This window comes from Chiloscyllium punctatum, chromosome 33 (assembly GCF_047496795.1).
Source record: "Chiloscyllium punctatum isolate Juve2018m chromosome 33, sChiPun1.3, whole genome shotgun sequence".
Classification (NCBI taxonomy): domain Eukaryota; kingdom Metazoa; phylum Chordata; class Chondrichthyes; order Orectolobiformes; family Hemiscylliidae; genus Chiloscyllium; species Chiloscyllium punctatum.
This window is the reverse complement of record NC_092771.1, coordinates 6949529-6971244: the sequence shown is the minus strand read 5'-3', so window position 1 is coordinate 6971244 and position 21716 is coordinate 6949529. Positions and strand designations below refer to the sequence as shown.

The following is a 21716-nucleotide window of genomic DNA, read 5'->3' as shown; positions in this document are numbered from 1 at the left end:
CACTTAATGGCATGGCCTCCACAGCCTTCTGTGGCCAAAAGTTCCATACATTCATCGCCCTCTGGCTGAAGAAATTTGTCCTTATCTCAGTTCTAAAGGGTCACCCTTTTACTCTGAGACTGTATCCTCAGGTCCTAGTCTCCCTTGCTAGAAACATCTTCTCAACATCTACTCTATTCAAGGCTCTCAGTATTTTGTAAACTTCAACCAAATTCCACCCCCCAATCCCATTCTCCGAAACTCCGATTACAGACCCAGAGTCCTCAACTGTTTCTCATATGACAAGACCTTCATCCCTGAGATCACTCTGGCAAACCTCCTCTAGAGTCTCTGAAATGCCTGCACACCCTTCCTTGGATACAGGCCCCAAAACTGCTGTCAATATTTCAAATGCATCTGACCAGAGCATTATACAGCCTCAACAGTACATAGAGTCATAGAGGCAGTTTCCTCATTTCCCCTTCCCCCACTTCACCCTAGTTCCAAACTTCCAGCTCAGCACTGTCTCCATGACTTGTCCTACCTGCCTACCTTCTTTTCCACCTATCCACTCCATCCTCCCCCCACCCCCGACCTATCACCTTCATCCGCTCCCCCACTCACCTATATGCTACTTTCTCCCCACCCCCACCCTCCTCTAGCTTATCTCTCCACAATTCAGGCTGTCTGCCTTTATTACTGATGAAGGGCTTTGCCCGAAACGTCAATTTTACTGCTCCTCGGATGCTGCCTGAACTGCTGTGCTCTACCAGCACCACTAATCCAGAACATGGAGGCATAGAGGTGTACAGCGTGGAAACAGACGCTTCGGTCCAATCCGTCCATGCCGACCAAGTATCCCAATCCAATCTAGTCCCACCTGCCAACACCCAGCCCATAACCTTCTAAACCCTTCCTATTCATATACCCATCCAGATGCCTTTTAAATGTTGCAATTGTACCAGCCTCCACCATTTCCTCTGGCAGCTCATTCCATAACCGTACCATCCTCTGCGTGGAAAAGTTGCCCCTTGGGTCTCTTTTATATCTTTCCCCTCTCACCCTAAGCCTATGCCCTCTCATTCTCGACTCCCCCACTTCAGGGAAAAGACTTTGTCTATTTATCCTATCCATGCCCCTCTATACGGTCACCCTCAGCCTCCGACGCTCCAGGGAAAACAGCCCCAGCTTGTTCAGCCTCTCCCTATACCTCAAATCCTCCAACCCTGGCAACATCCTTGTAAAGCTTTTCTGAACCCTTTCAAGTTTCACAACATCTTTCCGATAGGAAGGAGACCAGAATTGCACACAATATTCCAAAAGTGGCCTGACCAATGACCTGTACAGCTACAAAATGACCTCCCAACTCCTGTACTCAATACTCTGACCAATAAAAGAAAGCATACCAAATGCTGCCTTCACTAACCTATCTACCTGCAACTCCACTTTTAAGTGCTATGAACCTGCACTCCAAGGTCTCTTTGTTCATCTACACTCTCTAGGACCTTACCATTTAGTGTATAAGTCCTGCTAAGATTTGCTTTCCCAAAATGCAGCACCTCACATTTATCTGAATTAAACTCCATCTGCCATGGTGATGGAGTTCTCAGCCCATTGGTCCATCCGGTCAAGATCCTGTTGCAATCTGAGGTAACCTTCTTCGCTGTCCACTACACATCTCCAATTTTGATGTCATCTGTAAACTTATTAACTATACCTCTTATGTTCACATCCAAATCATTTATGTAAATGGCAAAAAAAAAGAGGACCCAGCACCGATCCTTGTGGCACTCCACTGGTCACAGGCCTCCAGTCTGAAAAACAACCCTCCACCACCACCTTCTGTCTTCTACCTTTAAACCAGTTCTGTATCCAAAATGGATAGTTCTCCCTTTATTCCACGAGATCTAACTTTGCTAACCAGTCTCTCATGGGGAACCTTGTCAAACGCCTTACTGAAGTCCATATGGATTACATCTACCGCTCTGCCCTCATCAATCCTCTTTGTTACTTCTTCAAAAAACTCAATCAAGTTTGTGAGACATGATTTCTCACGCACAAAGCCATGTTGACTATCCCTAATCAGTCCTTGCCTTTCTAAATACATGTACATCCTGTCCCTCAGGATTCCCTCCAACAACTTTCTCACGACCGACTCAGGTTCACTGGTCAATAGTTCTCTGGCTTCTCCTTACTACCCTTCTTAAACAGTGGCACCATGTTAGCCAACCTCCATTCTTCCTGCACCTCACCTGTGACTATCAGTGATACAAATATCTCAGCAAGAGGCCCAGCAATCACTTCTCTAGCTTCCCACAGAGTTCTGGGGGACACCTGATCAAGTCCTGGGGATTTATCCACTTTTATGCGTTTCAAGACATCCAGCACTTCCTCCTCTGTAATACGGACATTTTGCAAAGTGTCACCATCTATTTCACTACTCTCTATATCTTCCATATCCTTTGCCACAGTACATACTGATGCAAAATATACTCGTTTAGTATCTGCCCCGCCTCCTGTGGATCCACAGAAAGGCTGCCTTGCTGACCTTTAAGGTGCCCTATTCTCTCCCTAATTACCCTTTTGGCCTTAATGTATTTGTAAAAACCCTTTGGATTCTCCTTAATTCTATTTGCCAAAGCTATCTCATGTCCCCTTTTTCCCTCCTGATTTCCCTCTTAAGCATACTCCTACTGCCTTTATACTCTTCTACAGATTCACTCGATCTATCCTATCTCTCCCATAAATATGCTCCCTTCTTTTTCTTAACCAAACCCTCAATTTCTTTAGACATCCAACATTCCCTACACTACCAGCCTTTCCTTTCACCCTAACAGGAATATACTTTCTCTGGATTCTCATTATCTCATTTCTGAAGGCTTCCCATTTTCCAGCCGTCCCTTTACCTATGAACATCTGCCCCCGAACAGCTTTTGAAAATTCTTGCCTAATAGCATCAAAATTTGCCTTTCTCCAATGTAGAACTTCAACTTTTAGATCTGGTCTATCATTTTCTATCACTATTTTAAAGAGACTTTGGAGTGCAGGCTCATAGCTCCTTGAAAGTGGAGTCGCAGGTAGATAGGATAGTGAAGGCGGCGTTTGGTATGCTTTCCTTTATTGGTCACGTTGCAGCTGTACAGGATATTGGTTAGGCCACTGTTGGAATAGTGCGTGCAATTCTGGTCTCCTTCCTATCGGAAAGTTATTGTGAAACTTGAAAGGGTTCTGAAAAGATTTACAAGGATGCTGCCAGGGTTGAAGGATCTGAGCTACAGGGAGAGGCGCATCGGAGGCCGAGGGGTGACCTTATAGTGATTTACAAAATTATGAGGGGCACGGATAGGATAAATAGACAAAGTCTTTCCCCTGGGGTCAGGGAGTCGAGAATGAGAGGGTATAGGTTTAGGGTGAGAGGGGAAAGATATAAAAGAGACCTAAAGGGCAACTTTTTTCATGCAAAGGGTGGTACGTGTATGGAATGAGCTGCCAGAGGATGTGGTGGAGGCTGGTACAATTGCAACATTTAAGAGGCATTTGGATGGGTATATGAATAGGAAGGGTTTGGATGGATATGGGCCGCGTGCTGGTATGTGGGACTAGATTGGGTTGGGATATCTGGTCGGCATAGACGGGTTGGACCGAAGGGTCTGTTTCCAGGCTGTACATCTCTATGACTCTTCTCGCCTGCCCAAGTCATTCTGCAGCCTCCCTGCCTCCTCAACACAACCTGTCCCTTCCACCTATTTGTGTCATCTGCACACTTGGTTCTTTAGTCCACATTGTTAAGGGGTAACTTGAAAAGCTGTGGTCCCATCACCAACCCTTGCGTAACTCCATTAGTCACTGGCTGCCACCCTGAAAAAGACACATCTCTCATCACTCTCTGCCTTCTGCCAGTCAGCCAATCCTCTATTAATTCCTTGACCCAAACACAATAGGACCCTTTTCTTATTGAGCAGCCTCCTGTGCAACATTTTGTCAAAGACCTTCTGTAAACCCAAAGAGATCACTTCTACTGGCTCTCCTTTATCTAACATGCTCAATACCTCTTCAAAGAATGCTAATAGGTTTGTCGATCATGACCTCACCTTGACAAAACCATGCAGACTCAGCCTTACTTGATCATGCATTTCCAAGTACTCTGCAATCTTATCCTTAATAATGAACGTTAAAATCTTACCAGCGACCAAGATCAGAGCAACCAGCCTATAAATTCTTGTCTTCTGCCTCCCTCCCTTCCAAATTAGAAGCTCTCACATTAGGATGGTTCCTTGGTACAATATGGCATCCACACATTCTATATCTTCCTTTCATTTTATGGTAACAACCAATCTCATCACTAACCAATCATACCTTCCTCTTTACTTTTGAATTTATAATTTTCCATGCAAGTGAATGCACACACCCACTATACAGTATAAAGTTTTGCGTGGCAAAAAAAAAATGAAAGCAACTGTTGAACAATCATGTTGCATTTTTGTGTTGATAGGTGTCTTTCAGAGTTCAAATGGCAAAATTACATAGGCCTACCACAGCACTAAACAGAAATTTCTCCGACAATGCCAGAGTTACACAATTGCTCATGGAAATTACAAATGTGCTCTTCCAAAGGGCTGACAGTATTGACTTGATACTTAAAAATGAGATGAACACAGCTTTATTATGCAAGGGTACTAAGGATTCTCAATTAAAGGCTCTAATAAAAGAGCTTAAGGGATAAATGTTCCGATTTTATTTCATTGTTTCAAATATAAAATTAAATGTCGTATATTTGCTACAACCAGATTAGTCTATATTTTAAATTCTGCAACTTGCAAACAAATATTGAGGAGCTGAAATATCATCAGCTTTGAGCGAACAAACTCTGGGGTGCAAGTTAATAGATATCATTTTTTGTTTAGAACAAGAAATTCTACATTAATAACATGAAAAAAGGCAATTTGTATGCCTTCAAATATTAACTTAACTAACAGCAGTTATTAATTAAATACAACATAGTTCAAAATTCATGCAACATTGATAGTAACAATCCATATCAATAAGCTTTGAGGTGGCAGGAGGAGGGCTTGAGCAAGAGCGACTGAGAGCGAGAGCACAAGCAAGGAGTGCACGAGAGAGAGAGAGAGAGAGAGAGAGAGAGAGAGAGAGAGAGAGAGAGAGAGAGAGAGAGGAGAGAGAGAGAGAGAGAGAGAGGGAGGGTAAAATTAAATCCAATGTGGACATTTTCAGGTTTGCTTGTGATCGAAAGTTACAATTTTCTTTCTAAAAAGGGATTAGAAACATCCAGGTGACCCAACCAGTCACAGAGTCAGAGATGTACAGCATAGAAATAGATCCTTTGGTCCAACTCATCTGTGCAGACCAGATATTCCAACCCAGTCTAGTCCCACCTGCCAGCACCAGGCCCATATCCCTCCAAACCCTTCCTATACATATACCCATCCAGATACCTTTGAAATGTTGCAATTATACAAGCCTCCACCACTTCATCTGGCAGTTCATTCCATACATGTACCACCCTCTGAGTGAAAAGGTTGACCCTTAGGTCTCCCTCATATCTTTCCCCTCTCACCCTAAACCTATGCCCTCTAGTTCTGGACTCCCCCACCCCAGGAAAAAGACCTTGCCTATTTATCCTATCCATGTCCTCATGATTTTAAAAACCTCTATAAGGTCATGCCTCAGCCTCCAATGCTCCAGGGAAAACAGCCCCAGCCTATTCTACCTCTCCCTATTACTCAAATCCTCCAACCCTGGCAACACGCTTGTAAATGTTTTCTGACCCCTTTCAAATTTCACAATACCCTTCCAATAGGAAGGAGACCAGAATTGCACACAATATCCCAAAAGTGGCCTAACCAATGTCCTGTACAGTTGCAACATGACCTCCTAACTCCTGTACTCAATACTCTGACCAATAAAGGAAAGCATACCAAGCGCCTTCTTCGCTATCCTATCTACCTGCGACTCCACTTTCAAGGAGCTATGAACATGCACTCCAAGGTCTCTTTGTTCAGCAACACTCCCTCGGACCTTACTATTAAGGTGTATACATCCTGCTAAGATTTGCTTTCCCAAAATGCAGCACCTCGCATTTATCCAAATTAAATTCCATCTACTTCTCAGCCCACTGGCCCATCTGGTCAAGATCCCACTGTAACCAGAGGTAACCTTCTTCACTGTCCACTCCACCTCCAATTTTGGTGTCATCTGCAAACTTACTAACTATACCTCTTATGTTCACATCCAAATCATCTATGTCTATGACGAAAGGCAGTGGAACCAGCACCGATCCTTGTGGGACTCTACTGGTCACAGGCCACCAGTCTGAAAAACAATCCTCCACCACCATCTCTATCTTCTACCTTTGAGCCAGTTCTGGATCCTATGGCTAGTTCTCCCTGTATTCCACGGGATCTAACATTACTAACCAGTCTCCCATGGGGTACGTTGTTGAAAGCCCTACTGAAGTCCATATAGACCACGTCCACTGCTCTGCCCTCATCAATCAAGTTTGTGAGACATGATTTCCCACGCATAAAGCCATGTTGACTATCCCAAATCAGTCCTTGCCTTTCCAAATACATGGACAACCTGTCCCTCAGGATTCCCTCCAACAACTTGCCCACCACCGACATCAGGCTCACTCTTCTATAGTTCCCTGGCATGTCATTGCCACCCTTTTTAAACAGTGGCAGTCAATTTCACCTTCTCTTCTGATCTACCTTCTCGGGATTGAGGATGAATTGCTTCCACCCCAATTTGATGTGTTTTGTAGCTAACTAATAAAGCCAATGTACGATCTTAAAACTGCTATGGCAGTCACAATGTGGATCCTTTCACAAATGTCTTGAAATCATTTTTAAAGTTTTCCAATTATCCTCTTGGACAAATCAGAGTACAGATGCCTGCTATCAGGATGTGAGTGACATTAACTGGAACTGATTTGAGCAGTTAGTGCCTCAATGTTGGGCATGTTGCCTTGGAACAGGAAGTCGCTGTCATATCATCTTCCTTGTCACTCAACTTGGAGGATCTTGTGACGGCAACATTGGTATGGTTCATCTCCAATAACTGCAATAGGTTGTTTAAGTTTCCAAATAATATTGAGGACAGGGATCACTGCTGCCTGCTAAGTCATATCCTCAGTCTTGGGTTTGAGATCCTGGTACTCAAAAAGTTTCTTCCTCATTCAGTTTAATTGTGCACTGTCCAATATTGTACTGCTTCACAGACAATACAATGTCCTAGAATCCATCCCCAGTCTGAGTCAATTGATCAAAGACAGAGATACCAAAATTTGCATGTACAATAAATGGAAATGTCATTAGAAATTCCTACCAAGATCAGTGACTAGTAATCCCCAATGGAAAGCATATAAATTGGATTGGGGATGCCCTGACAGTTAAACAGTTGGTCACTTTACCTTTTTGACATGGCTTCTGAAATTCTTTATTCTATCATGGGATATCGGCATGTTCAGCAAGGTCAACATTTATTGCCCAGACTAATTGCCTCTCAACTGCACAACTTGCTAGGCCATTTCAGACAGCAATTATAAGTCAAACACATTGCTGTGGGTCTGGAATCACATGTATTAGTCTGAACAGGTAAGGCAGCAGAATTATTTTCCTATTGGACATGAGTAAACCAGATGGGCCTTTATTTTACAATAATCTAATTTTAGTTTCATAGTCACCATCATGGAGATCAGCTTTCAATTTTAGATTTATTAATGAATTTTAAATTCCAACAGCTGCCATGGCGGAATTTGAACCCATGTTCTGAATGCATTAGCTTCGGCCTCTGAATTAGTCATTCAGTGATATCAGTGTACAGAAGACTGCTGGTGTCTGCTCGAACCCACCAGTGTTAATAGGTGCAGGGCAAAGATTAGAAAATTGCTGAGAAGAAAGTGAGAGAATATTCTCTCAATTTAATAGTGCAATTCTGCACTGAATCAATTATCCAGACTGTTGTAACTGCCACCTATCCAATAAATTACGGATTCAATACATTTCTGAACAGTGCTTGGTGATTGTGACTGCCTTTGAAATCAAGATAGCATTTGAACCAAGTATATCATCAAGGAGCCTCGACAAAACTGAAATCAATGGGAATTAAAGGGAAAGATCTCTACTTATTGCAGTTATACCTAGCACAAAGGAAGATGGCTGTAGTTGAAGGTCAATAATCTCAGGACAAGAGTATCACTGCAAGAGTTACACAAGGCTGTGTCCTCAGCACAATGATTTCAGCTGCTTCATCAATGACCTTCAATATGGTCACCTCATGGACTGCAGCAATTCAAGTTAGCAGCTCACCACAAGCTTCTTCAGGGCAACTCAGAACGAGCAAAACATAGGCTCCATATCCTGTGAACAAAAGAAATTCATAACTTTTAGATCACTCCACATTTAAGGGCTAAGGAACAAATGCCAAAATAGATTTGCAATAAAAATAGCTAACCTATGATAATATTTTTTTGGAAAATGGTCATTTTAAATATTTGGGAACAAAAACACTGCATAAAGCGTTTAGGCAAAAACATCTTTTCTGTGGCATATTATTCATCAAGAATATATAATGACATTGTTTTAGTTTCTTTCCTAAAGTCGGATATTCAACAACCTGTCATTTTTTAGCATTCAGTGATGGAGCCAGTAAACAGTAGGCATCTTTCAGGGCTACACTTAACGCCGTAATACTGAAACAAGAATGCTCATATACCAGCAGAGTTCCATTCAATCCACAGTGAAATAAATGGTCAACATTCACGGTCTAGACCCAGAGAATAATGCTTGCTGTGGGTTGCTATTGGGTCCAATTTAATCAATGGATCTGTACTATGACAAGAGTCAAAGCATTCCAGACAGGAGAGAGCGCAAACTGAAAGAAAACTATAAATACATACAAAATTTTAGGAGAGGAGAAAAATGCTGCACAGATGCTGAAAAGTAATGCCTTCTCCACAGAAGCAATGTTAAAGGAACTTATTTAGAATGTTTAATCAAAAACTCGTCTGGAAACAGAATCATAGATCAATACTCAATTCTCTACCTCAGCAGGTTGCTCTTGCATTTCATAAAGGAAACAATTTAAAAATCATATGCTACCATGCATTTTTTCAAGACCCTGTTCTTACAATTCAAGTGATCACTAACTTTCAACAACAAACAATAGCTGGGAAGGCTGTGTGTATCTGGAAAACAGATTAACAGTGTCAACTATATGAGCAAGAAAGGAGTATGCTGCATTTTACAGCCTCAGGATGCCCTAAAGTACTTTGCAATCAATGAAGTACTTTTTGAGGTATAGTTACTGTTTTAATGTAGAAAACCAGGACCAAATTTGCAGACTAACTACCATAAATTAAAGGTATAGTAATAACCAAATCAAATCTTTTTTAAAAAATGATAAGACTATAGGATGTAAGAACAGAAGTAGGCCATTCAGCCCTCCAGGTCTACTCCATTCAATGAGATCATGGCTATTCTGATAATACTCAAATCCACTTTCCTGTCTTTTCTGCATAACCCTTGATTCCCTTCTTGAAAAAAAATCTGTCCACCTCAGCCCCGAATATACTTGAATCCTCCTCATCCCTATCACAAGTGTGCGATCCCTTATTGAGATCATGCCCTCTAGTTCTAGACTTCCCCAAAGAGGAAACAATCTTTCCCTATCTAGTCTGTCAAGTTCACGAAAAGTCTTGCTTGTTTCAGTGAGGCCCTCCTTCCCCCAACCCACGCATTCTCTATATTCCAATACATACAGCCCATTCAACCTCTCCTGGTAAGACAGTCCGTCCATACCTAGTATCAGACTAATGAACCTTCACTGGACTGCTCCCAATGGCAGTGTATTTTGCCTTAGAAAGGGGCACAAAACTGTTTACACATTCCAGGTGTGGTCCAACTAAAATCTTCTATAACTCTAGCAAAACTACAGTCAAGATTAGATTGGTGCTGGAAAAGCACAACATTGTCAGGCAGCATCTGAGCAGCAGGAAAATGAATGTTTTGGGCAAAAAGCCTTAATCAAGAATCTATATATCATTCGCTTTGAAATAAAAGCCAACATTCCATTTGCCTTCTCTATTGCCCATGAAACTTAGATGCAATCTTTTTACAATTCACAGACATCGGTTGAGGGAAAATATCAGCCAAGACAACAAAGAATACACTCACTGTTCTTCAAAATGCTGCCTTGGGATTTTTCACATTCACTGCAATCATACTTTTATATTTCAATCACAGAATCTCTACAGTGCAGAAAGAAGCCATTCAGCCCATCAAGTCTGCACCAATTATCTGAAGAGCATCCTACCCATAGCCCCACCTTATCCCCATAACTCTGCATGTCTCTGAACGCTATGCACAATTCACCATTGCCAATCCACCTAATCTGCACATCTCTCGCGTGTGGGAGGAAACCCATGCAGACATGGGGGAGAATGTGCAAACTCCACACTGACAGTCGGTCAAGTTTGGAATCAAACCCGGGTCCCTGGAACCGTGAGGCAGTAGTGCTCAACATTGAGCTACCATGCTGCTCGAATATTCACAATGGAACTTCAACCCACATCCGTATGACTTAAGAGATGAGTGTACTATCAACTGACCACAAAAACACTGTTCTGGACATCAAAGGACTTGCAACAAACAACTACAGTTCAAACTCGCTTTGCTCACTTCAAAAAATATTTAATTAGCACAAATAATAATACTGCAACATGAAAACTAAAACACTGAAAATAAAAGGCAACAGGACAACAAACCTTTTTTTAAAAAAAGCTTTAAAGCAGAGTACAATACGCAGATAGAAATTTACCTCCAAGTAATAAGTCACCTATTTTAACTGGTCGACTATGTTAGTGTTTATGCTTAACAGGAAGGCCCTATTATTTTTATTTTATCTTATCCTATCAATATATCCTTCTGCCCTTTTCTTCCTCATTACATATCTAGCTTCACATTCATTGCACCTACTCTATTTGCATTAGACCAATCCAGTTGGTCACAATTTCCGTATTCTTAATGTTCTCTTCATGGAGATTTTCTGCACCTCAACTTCATATTGGATTTGTTAATAACCTTTTTTTCATACGTACGTCCTATAGATGTGGACTCCCAATAAGTCTAGCCTCCAGAAGGTCTTACCAAGTCACCTTAGTCTTCTCTTTCATAAGAAAAAGAACCTGCTGAGCCTGTTCCGATTTTCCTGATAAATATGTTCTTAGTTCCAACACCATTGTTGTAAACCTTTTGTTTCACTTTAGTGCTTATCTACCTCTATGCACCTAAAGAGTATATGGAAGGACCAGAACATTGGAAACCAAATATTTGCTCCGACAATGAAATAATAAAATTGTTGCTGCTTGGACAAAAAGAATTCAGACTTAAAATTGCGCACAAAATACCATCTATCATTAAATCACAACATAAACATTAACTACACAATGAGAAAACCCAACTATTTAATATAATCTGAAGACAATTGAGTTCTAAACTATGAGAACACCATATACAATAGTCTTTAGGATTGTTTACTACCCTTTAAATACACAGGAAAATGTATACGTCAGCCAAAATATTTGCAGTTGTACCAGTATTCTTCCAGCTACTTCCAATCCATCAGCTCAAATCGTGCCTAGCACTAATGATTTACTTGTAATTATCTACAATTTATTGGGACATCCCAGAACTCAAAGCTTTCTTTCCCGACACAACCAACATTTGGAGGTACGCAACCTCCTGGATGTTTCTCTCACATTCAGATAAACACAGTCAAAGTTGCTTGTCAGTAAGTCAGCTTAATGCAACAAAAGCAAAATGATGAGTTAGAACTTCAAATTCTAACAGTAATCTCAAACTCACTTTTGGGCTAACAACTCAATGAAAGATTGACAGCATGAGTATAATGTAGGAAAAAAATTTCAAAATACCATACATTATGCTGTACAAAAACTTTTCATAATATTGGTCTGGGAAAGTACAGAGACCTTAACCAAATCTCCCCATTCTGAGCATGACATTTCCAAAGGGCTAACAAAGGATTACAGTATTTAGTGTATGGAAGGAATAGTTTATACTGTTACAGCAATACAAATAATATTCAATGAATATTTAGCATAATTAAGATTTCACAATGTTCTTCTCAACAACGTATAGCACTCATTTATCACCTGTTGTTCAGGTGGCTGTACTCCTACCTCTGCATCAGAAGTTACAGATTCAAGCTCCATTCCAGGATTTCAGATCAAAACCAAGGCTGGGATGCAATACTGAAAGAGCAACGATAGTCAGAGCTACTGTTTTTTCTGATGGTGCCATGCAAGATGTCCTACAGCACCAGGGATGAAAATAATTGTCACCATCGCCAAGGCTGCTCTTGATCCTTTTTCAAGGCTTACTTTCTGATTTTTTTAGGTAGCTTTTAAGCTTTCAGAAAGCCTTTTTCACTCTCAACAACTCCTTCATTAGGTTATGTAGTACACATTACCTCTATTTCTGGAACATGCAGTCACACCAAAGAATTAAAATTCAGGAAACTTAAATCCACAACACACAAAGAAAGCAGCTATTTTTGACACACCACAATATTTATGTTTGGACACGACAACTGGCATAAGTAGCAGCAAAATGTGGGGACTCTTGTGGTATAGTGAAAGCATTCCTACTTTTGAGCCAGGATACCCAAGTTCAAGTCCAACCTGCGCCACAGGTATATAGTGAAAAACATTTCTCAACAGGCCAATTAGAAAATACCTAAAAAGTAAATGGACGATTTGACACCCATCACTCAAAACATGCATTCCACAGACTGGTGAGGTCATTTGCATCTGATTACTGCATCTCAATCCCAGTCAGATTTAATTTTAACAACTGGTCTAGCTTTGATATTGATCTAGTATACGAAAGAAATTGCTAAACTTCTACCATCCTACGTAGAAGTATTGCCTAATTTTATTCGCGAAAGAGCTTTTTTTGGATTAAGCCCTCCAGTCCTGGGGTCACCTAAATTAATTGCACATTTACCCAATTACAATTTCCTTCCTTACAATAGCAACTACACTTCCACAGGATTTTAATGACTGCAAAGCACTTTAGATTGAGCCAAGGTTATAAAAGGTACCATAAAAATAAATATAGTTACTGCTTGGGTCTTAGTATATATAAAATAGTTGTAGGTTTGTTTTTAAAACACAATGGTTACACTTCAAGTAGTTCACAATATATGAAATGCTTTAAGATCTGACAAATGCAAAATCATGATTACAATAACAATAACATTTTTGAAATTTTCCCCATATTGTAGCTTCTGAACTGATTAACTTTAAGAGACTCCATATTCACATGCAAGGTATTTATCTGTTACTTCAAGTTCTCTTGGTTTTTAGTCAGTTAAATTTTATGAAATGAGTTGTAGATATTCAATTTTTTTTCCCAACCCTTATTTTTTCCTTTTCATCCATTTCTAATTGAAATCAAAAAAACAATGACATGTCTAATGTAAGTACCAGAATCCAGTATCCACTCGTCTGAATATTGAATTGTTGTGAGAACATTTTCAGGTTGTGACATACATGGTCTCCAATTAAATTCAACTGTGGATTTTGAGATTCTGTGCCTGCGTTAGATGTGTCACTGTATGTTTATTTCTCCTCCATCCATAATAGCTTTTCTTTCCCTGTGTGCGCGCATGTGTGCACGTGCGTAAGGAGAGTTTTAACTAGTCAGGTTATATGTCAAAAATTCATAGTCATTTACCTATGGTCAAAATCTATTTATGTACAATAAAGATCAGTTTTTGTTAATTACAGAAACTAGGTCAACCCAAATCTTTCAGACAAGTAAATTGTAGACTTTGCACATTTTAATTTTTTTTTATTTTTGTAATGACTTGGGTATATGCAGGGCTTGATTTCCAGGAACTAACATCCATGCCAATAAGAAACAGGAATTCAGACCCTTGGCCGCTACACCATTGAAGATGATCATGGCTGAACTGATTTTAAATTCAAAACCACAAACCTACATGCCCTTAATAATCTCTGACCACCTTGTTGAAAATCATCGACCCCAACCTGCTTCTGCTTCTGGAGGATTCTGCTTCCTCCACTTTTCCAAAGACTCAGTGCTCTCAATTTTTTTTTTAATCTTACGTTCTAAATAGGTGACCCACAATTTTAAACAGTGATCCCTAATTCTGCATTCTCTCAGAAAAGGAAATATTCTCTCCACATCTTCAATCAAGATTCGACAGGATCTCTTATGTTGTTTCCATAAAGTTACTTCTTACTCTTCTAAACTCCTCCAAATTCGAGCCTAGCCTGTCCAACCTTTCCTCATCCAACAGTGATTTTCTAATCAGTGAAAAAAAAGTTTCTTCTTCCTGTCAATCCACCAATAAATCTGATAATCATGAAGAATATACTAATTCATCTTAAAAAGGTTAGAACGCATTTTTTTTTCCCCCCGCAAATTAAAGAGTTGCCAATCCTTCCTTAAGCACAATTTTCCCAGGACCCACAACATCAATATAAAAGGCAGTAATCCAAATTAACAAAATACATGGCTTTAAGACCTTACTTCCTCATGACTTTTCTGACAAACCCTGGGAATAACAGCAACACCATAAATGCACTGTAAATGGCAATACAACATTAAGCATTACAGTATATTTGGTACACAGCTGCCAAGACATGCACCTACTCAAATTTAAATAGGGGCACATTTGTTACATTTCTTTGACACAATTAGTCTCAAAGAGAGTAACTCAATTTGTACAAGGTGAAAGACTTAGAATATTCAACTATGTCTGCTTAGGATAACTTTGAAACATAGATTATAGCAGCTAGCACAGCATAGCTGCATGTTCATCTCCAAAGTTGTCACCGAAAGATTTATTTTCTGCTAACTTTCATATAATTTGCTATTGTCATTTTCCATCTTAATTCTACTTCAACAAAACTTGGCAATTACTTATAGCAGAGAAGACTACATATTCGTCAACCTGCCCAAAGATCTTTCTGTAAAAAAAACTTATGATTTCTTTTTTGCAAGTACTAAATATTTGTCCTTGCCATCTAAATGACTAATGGAAACAACTCCTTAAAACCTATATATGTCAAAGGTTTAATAATCTCCTTATGTGGCTAGTGTCACATTATGTTTGACACCAGTAATATGCACTGAGACATTTTACTCTGTTGAAGACATTATATTTTGGTACACGAAAATCCTCTCTTCAGACAATACCTTCAGTCGGAAGGTCAGCATCCTTAGCCTTTTTATCATTGGGCTACATGGTCAAAGGGGTTTCAGAAAAAGATTTTATGGTACATTCTAAAATATGATTGGATGAGTCTTAGCATAAGTCTTGAAAAATTATATTGCTTTTTAATCTTCAAAAAAAATTTCTCTAAACACACAAATTCAAAGTGGATCCTTGAAAGACAACCTGCTACAGAAGTCCATTTTTAATGCGTCAAACAAAACTATAAGAAACTTAAATACGTCTTTGCAAACAGATTATACAAGTGCAAATATAAAGTCGTATGCTACACAGGCTGTAATTGCAATTATTCCAGGCCAATTCCATCCACCTCAAATTACAAAGTGACAGAACCATCTTTTTCACCTCCTACTTCTTTGGAAGTAAGTCTTTTAACCAAAAAGCAACAAAACATTTATTGTACTTCTATTTTGGTTAAATTGTAATTCCTTCAACTGACAACTTTCTTGATCGACACTCAGCTATAATTTAAGATGAGATCAGATTATGTTATATCAGAATGAGTGCTAATTAATTTGAAGCAACAGCTATTTTGCAAAACTGCGTGCGTCACAAAAAGATGAACCATCACATCTTGCAGTTGGAATATATTGCTAGAACGCTGGAAACTGCACATACTCCCCTGGCAGCAAAGTACAGATTTAAATGCATATGCCAGCAACAAGCCACAAATTTAGGCAACTTAAGTCACAAGTTTAACATAGTTAAATATCTCCAGCACAGTTCTGAAGGAGAGTCTCTGGACCAAAAGAGTTGACTCTGCTTTCTCTCCACAGAATCTGCCAGACCTGCTGGGTTTCCCCAGCAACTTCATTTTTGTTTCAGATTTTCAGCACTTGCACTGCTTTGTTGCTGGGAAGATACCACAGTTAGTTTCGAATGGGAGACTACACACGTGCAAAATTGATATGAACTATGCCAAGAGACCAGGAGGATCAAAACAACCTTCCAGAATGACACTTCTCAGGCACATGGACAGCCTTCCAGACACTGGCTGCTCCTTCAGGCACAGGCAACCCTCCGACATGAGACCCCTGTGTACAGGGATGCCCTTTGGGTCACAGGGTACAGGGGCGCCCCTTCAAACACAGGGATGGCCCAGGGTATGGGGCACCCCTTCAAGGGCAGGGATGCCCCAGGGTACACCCATTCAGGCAGAGGGAAACCTCTTCAGGCACAGATATGCCCAGGGTACAGGGGCACCACTTCAGGCACAGGGACAGCCCAGGGTACAGGGGACACCTCCCCAGGCACAGGGGGCAGCCCCTCAGGCACAGGGACAGCCCAGGGTACAGGGGGCAGCCCCTCAGGCACAGGGACAGCCCAGGGTATAGGGAGCACCCCCTCAGGCACAGGGACACACCAGGGTATAGGGAGCACCCCCTCAGGCACAGGGATAGCCCAGGGTACAGGGGGCACCCCCTCAGGCACAGGGACAGCCCAGGGTACAGGGAGCACCCCCTCAGGCACAGGGACACACCAGGGTACAGGGGGCACCCCCTCAGGCACAGGGACACACCAGGGTACAGGGGGCACCCCCTCAGGCACAGGGACACACCAGGGTACAGGGGGCACCCCCTCAGGCACAGGGACAGCCCAGGGTATAGGGAGCACCCCCTCAGGCACAGGGACACACCAGGGTACAGGGGGCACCCCTTCAGGCACAGGGACACACCAGGGCACAGGGGGCAGCCCCTCAGGGACAGGGACAGCCCCTCAGACACAGGGACACACCAGGGTACAGGGGGCACCCCGTCAGGCACAGGGACACACCAGGGTACAGGGAGCACCCCCTCAGGCACAGGGACACCACCTCAGGCACAGGGACACACCAGGGTACAGGGAGCACTCCCTCAGGCACAGGGAAACACCAGGGTACAGGGAGCACCCCCTCAGGCACAGGGACACACCAGGGTACAGGGAGCACTCCCTCAGACACAGGGACACACCAGGGTACAGGGAGCACCCCCTCAGACACAGGGACACACCAGGGTACAGGGGGCACCCCCTCAGGCACAGGGACACACCAGGGTACGGGGGCAGCCCCTCAGACACAGGGACACACCAGGGTACAGGGAGCACCCCCTCAGGCACAGGGACACACCAGGGTACAGGGGGCACCCCCTCAGGCACAGGGACACACCAGGGTACAGGGGGCACCCCCTCAGGCACAGGGACACACCAGGGTACAGGGGCACCCCCTCAGGCACAGGGACACACCAGGGTACAGGGGGCACCCCCTCAGGCACAGGGACACACCAGGGTACAGGGGGCACCCCCTCAGGCACAGGGACACACCAGGGTACAGGGGGCCCCCCTCAGACACAGGGACATCCCCTCAGGCACAGGGGGCAGCCCCTCAGACACAGGGACACACCAGGGTACAGGGGGCACCCCCTCAGGTACAGGGACACACCAGGGTACAGGGAGCACCCCCTCAGGCACAGGGACACACCAGGGTACAGGGGGCACCCCCTCAGGCACAGGGACACACCAGGGTACAGGGGGCACCCCCTCAGACACAGGGACATCCCCTCAGGCACAGGGGGCAGCCCCTCAGACACAGGGACACACCAGGGTACAGGGGGCACCCCCTCAGGTACAGGGACACACCAGGGTACAGGGAGCACCCCCTCAGGCACAGGGACACACCAGGGTACAGGGGGCACCCCCTCAGACACAGGGACACACCAGGGTACAGGGGGCACCCCCTCAGGCACAGGGACACACCAGGGTACAGGGGGCACCCCCTCAGGCACAGGGACACACCAGGGTACAGGGGGCACCCCCTCAGGCACAGGGACACACCAGGGTACAGGGGGCACCCCCTCAGGCACAGGGACACACCAGGGTACAGGGGGCACCCCCTCAGGCACAGGGACACACCAGGGTACAGGGGGCACCCCCTCAGGCACAGGGACACACCAGGGTACAGGGGGCACCCCCTCAGGCACAGGGACACACCAGGGTACAGGGGGCACCCCCTCAGGCACAGGGACACACCAGGGTACAGGGGGCACCCCCTCAGGCACAGGGACACACCAGGGTACAGGGGGCACCCCCTCAGGCACAGGGACACACCAGGGTACAGGGGGCACCCCCTCAGGCACAGGGACACACCAGGGTACAGGGGGCACCCCCTCAGGCACAGGGACACACCAGGGTACAGGGGGCACCCCCTCAGGCACAGGGACACACCAGGGTACGGGGGCACCCCCTCAGGCACAGGGACACACCAGGGTACAGGGGGCAGCCCCTCAGGCACAGGGACACCCCAGGGTATAGGGGGCACCCCCTCAGACACAGGGACACACCAGGGTACAGGGGGCAGCCCCTCAGGCACAGGGACACCCCAGGGTATAGGGGGCACCCCCTCAGGCACAGGGACACACCAGGGTACAGGGGGCAGCCCCTCAGGCACAGGGACACCCCAGGGTATAGGGGGCACCCCCTCAGACACAGGGACACACCAGGGTACAGGGGGCAGCCCCTCAGGCACAGGGACACACCAGGGTACAGGGGGCACCCCCTCAGGCACAGGGACACACCAGGGTACAGGGGGCACCCCCTCAGGCACAGGGACACACCAGGGTACAGGGGGCACCCCCTCAGGCACAGGGACACACCAGGGTACAGGGGGCACCCCCTCAGGCACAGGGACACACCAGGGTACAGGGGGCACCCCCTCAGGCACAGGGACACACCAGGGTACAGGGGGCACCCCCTCAGGCACAGGGACACACCAGGGTACAGGGGGCACCCCCTCAGGCACAGGGACACACCAGGGTACAGGGGGCACCCCCTCAGGCACAGGGACACACCAGGGTACAGGGGGCACCCCCTCAGGCACAGGGACACACCAGGGTACAGGGGGCACCCCCTCAGGCACAGGGACACACCAGGGTACAGGGGGCACCCCCTCAGGCACAGGGACACACCAGGGTACGGGGGCACCCCCTCAGGCACAGGGACACACCAGGGTACGGGGGGCAGCCCCTCAGGCACAGGGACACCCCAGGGTATAGGGGGCACCCCCTCAGACACAGGGACACACCAGGGTACAGGGGGCAGCCCCTCAGCCACAGGGACACCCCAGGGTATAGGGGGCACCCCCTCAGGCACAGGGACACACCAGGGTACAGGGGGCAGCCCCTCAGGCACAGGGACACCCCAGGGTATAGGGGGCACCCCCTCAGGCACAGGGACACACCAGGGTACAGGGGGCAGCCCCTCAGGCACAGGGACACCCCAGGGTATAGGGGGCACCCCCTCAGACACAGGGACACACCAGGGTACAGGGGGCAGCCCCTCAGGCACAGGGACACACCAGGATACAGGGGGCACCCCCTCAGGCACAGGGACACACCAGGGTACAGGGGGCACCCCCTCAGGCACAGGGACACACCAGGGTACAGGGGGCACCCCCTCAGGCACAGGGACACACCAGGGTACAGGGGGCACCCCCTCAGGCACAGGGACACACCAGGGTACAGGGGGCACCCCCTCAGGCACAGGGACACACCAGGGTACAGGGGGCACCCCCTCAGGCACAGGGACACACCAGGGTACATGGGGCACCCCCTCAGGCACAGGGACACACCAGGGTACAGGGGGCAGCCCCTCAGGCACAGGGACACCCCAGGGTATAGGGGGCACCCCCTCAGACACAGGGACACACCAGGGTACAGGGGGCAGCCCCTCAGGCACAGGGACACACCAGGATACAGGGGGCACCCCCTCAGGCACAGGGACACACCAGGGTACAGGGGGCAGCCCCTCAGGCACAGGGACACCCCAGGGTATAGGGGGCACCCCCTCAGGCACAGGGACACCCCAGGGTATAGGGGGCACCCCCTCAGGCACAGGGACACACCAGGGTACGGGGGCACCCCCTCAGGCACAGGGACACACCAGGGTACAGGGGGCAGCCCCTCAGGCACAGGGACACCCCAGGGTATAGGGGGCACCCCCTCAGACACAGGGACACACCAGGGTACAGGGGGCAGCCCCTCAGGCACAGGGACACCCCAGGGTATAGGGGGCACCCCCTCAGGCACAGGGACACACCAGGGTACAGGGGGCAGCCCCTCAGGCACAGGGACACCCCAGGGTATAGGGGGCACCCCCTCAGACACAGGGACACACCAGGGTACAGGGGGCAGCCCCTCAGGCACAGGGACACACCAGGATACAGGGGGCACCCCCTCAGGCACAGGGACACACCAGGGTACAGGGGGCACCCCCTCAGGCACAGGGACACACCAGGGTACAGGGGGCACCCCCTCAGGCACAGGGACACACCAGGGTACAGGGGCACCCCCTCAGGCACAGGGACACCCCAGGGTACAGGGGGCACCCCCTCAGGCACAGGGACACACCAGGGTACAGGGGGCAGCCCCTCAGGCACAGGGACACACCAGGGTACGGGGGGCAGCCCCTCAGGCACAGGGACACCCCAGGGTACAGGGGGCACCCCCTCAGACACAGGGACACACCAGGGTACAGGGGGCAGCCCCTCAGCCACAGGGACACACCAGGGTACGGGGGCACCCCCTCAGGCACAGGGACACACCAGGGTACAGGGGGCACCCCCTCAGACACAGGGACACACCAGGGTACAGGGGGCACCCCCTCAGGCACAGGGACACACCAGGGTACAGGGGGCACCCCCTCAGACACAGGGACACACCAGGGTATAGGGGGCACCCCCTCAGGCACAGGGACACACCAGGGTACAGGGGGCACCCCCTCAGGCACAGGGACACCCCAGGGTACAGGGGGCACCCCCTCAGGCACAGGGACACACCAGGGTACAGGGGCACCCCCTCAGGCACAGGGACACACCAGGGTACAGGGGGCACCCCCTCAGGCACAGGGACACACCAGGGTACAGGGGGCACCCCCTCAGGCACAGGGACACACCAGGGTACAGGGGGCACCCCCTCAGGCACAGGGACACACCAGGGTACAGGGGGCACCCCCTCAGACACAGGGACACACCAGGGTATAGGGGGCACCCCCTCAGGCACAGGGACACACCAGGGTACAGGGGGCACCCCCTCAGACACAGGGATGTCTCGGTACCGGGCGCCGCCGATGGGGTGTGGCTGGAGGGGGGGGGGGTGCGGGAAATGGTGACAGGACGCTCGCGCGCAAGCGGGTCCCCGGCGCTCCGTCCGGGAGCGCGGGCACGAGCCAGGGACGTTAACAGCTGCAGAGATTGCGGGCGGGACGGAGGAGGAGGAGGAGAGAGAGGGGCGGATTTGGACTCCATCCCGATCGCGGCTTACCGGGAGCTATCACCGATTATTCCCCCTCCCCCGGCGCGCTCCATCAACAGCCTGCACCGACGCCGTCCGGACCACAGTCGCGGTTAATAGCTGCCTCCATCCGCCCCAGCCGGATTCGACATCTCCCTCCCGGGACCCTCAACC

The 21716-nt window shown here is 47.0% G+C and overlaps 1 protein-coding gene across 6 annotated transcripts in view; it reads right to left on the bottom strand.

Annotated features, from left to right (window-relative positions):
• Positions 1–21716, bottom strand: part of myo9aa (myosin IXAa) — a 365642-nt gene that overhangs the window by 343810 nt on the left and 116 nt on the right. Inside the window, exon 1 of one of the 6 annotated variants that reach the window (XM_072552872.1) lies at positions 21573–21706. The exons of the other annotated variants lie outside the window; for them this stretch is intronic. The gene's annotated coding sequence lies outside the window, so the exon portion shown is untranslated. Of the gene's footprint in view, positions 1–21572; positions 21707–21716 lie in introns of those variants that run through there. 6 annotated transcript variants of the gene reach the window in all.